We start from the raw sequence: 5,197 nt of genomic DNA, 5'->3' as shown, positions 1-5,197 counted from the left end.
ATGAATTCAACTTAGATGCGTATGTATAATAATGTATAATTGCATACAGAATTGAATAGGATTGAATTGAAGAAAAATATCCTTTACCAGTGTATAGTCCCAATTGGGGCGGCTGCAGTTCAAAATAAAATAATTGTGACATGTTTGGCCAGCCAGAGAATTAAAGTGGCTTTTTGGAATGGACTTAAAGCTGTGGGAAGCAGGTAGGGAGTGGTTCGGACCCACAATTGCATTTGTGATTGGAACCACTCCTTGAGTTATCTCGCTGCTCTGAGAACTGCAAGTTGTACAAAGGAAGAAAACATGGAAAATTAAAGGGACAAAACCTCCCCAGGTCTGGAAATGCTGTGTGTGAGAATGTGTCTGTGTGTAATCATTTCCGGACCAGGGGGATGAGATCCTCTAATAATAGTAAAAAAAAATTATTTAAACAATGGAGCTCATTGGCTCCCAGAAAAGAATTGTAAATACGCAAGCAGTCTGATTACAGTACAAATTTGTGAGTATGATGGTAAAAAGTTGGTGTAATTGTCTTGTGGGTTGACCCCCATCCCAGAGTAAAAGGAGAGGAAGAAGTAGCGTATCCAAGGAAATGAGAAAAGTCCCATGGAGAAATTTGTGTGATTTACTGGAGAGAGAATTATTTTGTTGAAAGGATGTTGAGTGGAGAAAAGGGGTGAGATTTCTGTGTAGTATTTTAAACATTCCCCCCCCCCCAATCTTGTCCTCGCTGGTTGTTCACTTTTTCCCTTTTAAAAGCAGAGGCAGGAGAGGTTTTGAACTTTTTCCACACTCGATGCATTCAAATGGTTTCTCCACTGTGTGGATTTTATTTTAGGAGGTAAAACTGCCCCTATCATTATAACATTTTCCACTCTCTAGGCATTTATAGGGTTTCTCCCCTGTGTAAATCCTCTTATGGGAAGTTAAGGGCATCGGAGATCCTGAAGAATTTTCCACACTCTGCACATTTATACGGCTTCTCTCCGGTGTGGATCCTCTTATGTAAGTTGAAATTGCCTTTTTCTGTGAAGCTCTTTCTGCACATCTTGCAATGATATGGCTCTTCCCCTGTATGGATCCTATTATGTAAGCTTAAACTGCTGCTTAAGCTGAAACTTTTTCCATACTCAAAGCATTCATGGGGTTTCTCCCAGTGTGGATTCTGCTGTGTACATTACAGCTTTTTTTTTTTTTTTGCACTGATGCTCTTTCCACACATGCGGCACTCATATGGTTTCTCCCCAGTATGGAGCCTTTTGTGGCAAGTGAGGCCCCACGAATTGGTGAAACATTTGTCACACATGGTGCACTTATAGGGCTTTTCATCTGTGTGGATTCTTTTATGGGTATTAAGGTTACTTTTTTGACTGAAGCACTTCCCACACTTGGTGCATTGATTTGGTTTCCCTCCTCTGTGCATACTTGATGGGAAGTTAAGATGCTGGATGTACAGAAGCTCTTTCCACACTCCAGGCATTTCTACGGTTTCTCCCCTGTGTGGGTCCGTTTGTGGGCACGAAACTTATCAGAACGGGAAAAGCGCTTTCCACATTGCAGGCACTGAAAGGGTTTCTCCCCCGTGTGGATTCTGCTATGTACGATATAGCTACTTTTTGCATGGAAGCTCTTCCCACACTCCATGCATTGAAATGGTTTTTCTCCCGTGTGGATCCTCTCATGTGACTTAAGATGACCTTTTTGACTGAAGCTCTTTCCACACTGTAGGCATTGAAAGGGCTTCTCCCCTGTGTGGATTCTGTGATGGTCAGTAAGGGATACAGAGCGACGGAAGCTCTTTCCACACTCCATGCATTGAAATGGTTTTTCTCCCGTGTGGATCCTCTCGTGTGACTTAAGTTGACCTTTTTGACTGAAGCGGATTCCACACTCCAGGCATAGAAATGGTTTTTCTCCCGTGTGGATCCTCTCGTGTAACTTAAGATGACCTTTATCACTGAAGCTCTTTTCACAGTGCAGGCATTTATAAGGTTTTTCCCCTTTATGCATCCTATTATGTATGGTTAGAGAAGAGGTGTTGCTAAAGGTTTTTCCACACTCCAAGCATTCATAGGGTTTCTCCCCAGTGTGGGTTCTACTATGTACGATACAGCTTTGTTTTACACTGAATCTCTTTCCACACATGTGGCATTCATATGGTTTCTCCCCAGAATGGAGCCTTTTGTGGCAAGTGAGGCCCCACAAATTGCTGAAGCATTTGTCACACTCGGTGCACTTATAGGGCTTTTCACCTGTGTGGATTCTTTTATGGGTATTAAGGTTACTTTTTTGACTGAAGCACTTCCCACACTCGCTGCATTGATTTGGTTTCCCTCCTCTGTGCATACTTTGATGGGAAGTTAAGATGCTGGATGTACAGAAGCTCTTTCCACACTCCAGGCATTTGTACGGTTTCTCCCCTGTGTGGGTCCGTTTGTGGGCACGAAACTTATCAGAACGGTAAAAGCGCTTTCCACATTGCAGGCACTGAAAGGGTTTCTCCCCCGTGTGGATTCTGCAATGTACGATATAGCTACTTTTTGCATGGAAGCTCTTTCCACACTCCATGCATTGAAATACTTTTTCTCCTGTGTGGATCCGCTCGTGTGACTTTAGATGACATTTTTGACTGAAGCTCTTTCTGCACTCCAGGCATTGAAAGGGTTTCTCCCCTGTGTGGGTCTGTTTGTGGGCATGAAAGCCACCAGAACTGGCAAAGCGCTTTCCACACTGTAGGCATTGAAAGGGCTTCTCCCCTGTGTGGATTCTGTGATGGGCAGTAAGGGATTCAGAGCGACGGAAGCTCTTTCTACACTCCATGCATTGAAATGGTTTTTCTCCCGTGTGGATCCTCTCGTGTGACTTAAGATGACCTTTTTGACTGAAGCTCTTTCCACACTCCATGCATTGAAATAGTTTTTCTCCCGTGTGGATCCTCTCGTGTGACTTAAGATGACCTTTATCACTGAAGCTTTGAATCCTTGTATGGATCTTCAGTGCTCTAGAATCAGTGAAATGTTTCCCACACTGCTGGAACTGATATGGTTTCTCCCCAGTGTGGGTCCTGCTATGTACGATATAGCTACTTTTTGCACTGAAGCTCTTTCCACAAGTGTGGCATTCGTATGGTTTCTCTCCAGTGTGGACCCTTTTGTGGCAAGTGAGGGGCCCCGAATTGGTGAAGCATTTGTCACATTCAGTGCACTTATAAGGCTTTTCACCTGTGTGGGTCCTGTTATGGACAGTAAGACTGCAAACATCTTTGAAACTCCACACTCGATGCATTTAAACGGTTTCTCTCCTGTGTGGATCCTATTGTGGTAGGTAAGACTGCCACTATCATTATAACATTTTCCACACTCCAGGCATTTATAGGGTTTTTCCCCTGAGTGAAGCCTTCTATGGTACCTGAGTGAACGATTATGTCTAAAGGTTTTTCCGCACTCATGACATGTATACGGTTTCTCTCCAGTGTGGATCCTCTTGTGGATACCAAGGCAACCACTTGTCCTGAAACTCATGCCACACTCCATGCACTTAAAGGGTTTCTCCCCTGTGTGGATCCTTGTATGGATCCTCAGTGCTCCAGAATCACTGAAGCATTTTCCACACTCCTGGCACTGATAAGGTTTCTCCCCAGTGTGGGTCCTGCTATGTATGGCATAGCTATTTTTTGCACTGAAGCTGTTTCCACACGTGCGGCATTCGTATGGTTTCTCTCCAGTGTGGAGCCTTTTGTGATGAGCAACGGACCGCAAATCAGTGAAGCATTTGTCACATTCAGGGCACTTATAAGGCTTTTCACCTGTGTGGATCCTTTTATGGACAGTAAGACTATATGGATTACTGAAGCTCTTCCCACAATTGGTGCATTGATACGGTTTCTCTCCACTGTGGATTCTTCTGTGTGATGTTAGATGATCGCATTTACGGAAGCTCTTTCCACACTCCAAGCATTTGTACGGTTTCTCCCCTGTGTGGCTCTGTTCATGGACATGAAGGCCACCAGAAGTGGAAAAGTGCTTTCCATACTGCAGGCATTGAAAGGGCTTCTCCCCTGTGTGGATTCTGTGATGGGCAGTCAGGTTTGAAGAGCTATAGAAGCTCTTTCCACACTCCATGCATTGAAATGGTTTTTCTCCCGTGTGGATCCTCTCGTGTGACTTAAGATGACCTTTATCACTGAAGCTCTTTTCACAGTGCAGGCATTTATAAGGTTTTTCCCCTTTATGCATCCTATTATGTATGGTTAGAGAAGAGGTGTTGCTAAAGGTTTTTCCACACTCCAAGCATTCATACGGTTTCTCCCCAGTGTGGGTTCTTCTATGCACGATACAGCTTTGTTTTACACTGAATCTCTTTCCACACATGTGGCATTCATATGGTTTCTCCCCAGAATGGAGCCTTTTGTGGCAAGTGAGGCCCCCCAAATTGGTGAAGCATTTGTCACACTCGGTGCACTTATAGGGCTTTTCACCTGTGTGGATTCTTTTATGGGTATTAAGGTAACTTTTTTGACTGAAGCACTTCCCACACTCGGTGCATTGGTTTGGTTTCCCTCCTCTGTGCATACTTTGATGGGAAGTTAAGATGCTGGATGTACAGAAGCTCTTTCCACACTCCAGGCATTTGTACGGTTTCTCCCCTGCGTGGGTCCGTTTATGGACATGAAAGTTATCAGAACGGGAACAGCGCTTTCCACATTGCAGGCATTGAAAGGGTTTCTCCCCCGTGTGGATTCTGCTATGTATGATATAGCTACTTTTTGCACAGAAGCTCTTTCCACACTCCATGCATTGAAATGGTTTTTCTCCCGTGTGGATCCTCTCATGTGACTTAAGATGACCTTTTTGACTGAAGCTCTTTCCGCACTGCAGGCATTGAAAGGGTTTCTCCCCCGTGTGGATTCTGCTATGTATGATAGCTAATTTTTGCATTGAAGCTCTTTCCACACTCCATGCATTGAAATGGAGAATAAGAGTCATCTCCCCCAGGAGGAAGTGGGGACGGCAGCAGCGATTTAGCAGTGCCCCAAGAAGCTGCCTTGAAGGCTCACCTGTCCCGGCATTTCCCAGGAAAGAAGGGATGGAGGGAAGATAGAAATAAAGGGAGGGAGGAAGGAGGGAGCTTTTTACGTGGCTCTCAATAGGAAACACGCGGTTTCTTCCTCAACTGGAATCACTCTCCAAGAGATGCG

General features: G+C 44.5%; 1 pseudogene; it reads right to left on the bottom strand.

Moving 5' to 3' along the window:
* Positions 1-4,968, bottom strand: LOC148131888 (uncharacterized; annotated as a pseudogene).
* Between the last annotated feature and the right edge of the window lie 229 nt (positions 4,969-5,197).

The sequence above is a fragment of the Notechis scutatus genome, chromosome 2 (assembly GCF_049901735.1).
Source record: "Notechis scutatus isolate UNSWTSFEM ecotype Mainland chromosome 2, rNotScu1.2, whole genome shotgun sequence".
Classification (NCBI taxonomy): Eukaryota; Metazoa; Chordata; class Lepidosauria; order Squamata; family Elapidae; genus Notechis; species Notechis scutatus.
The sequence above is the reverse complement of the archived record's forward strand: the minus strand, read 5'-3'. Positions and strand labels throughout refer to the sequence as shown.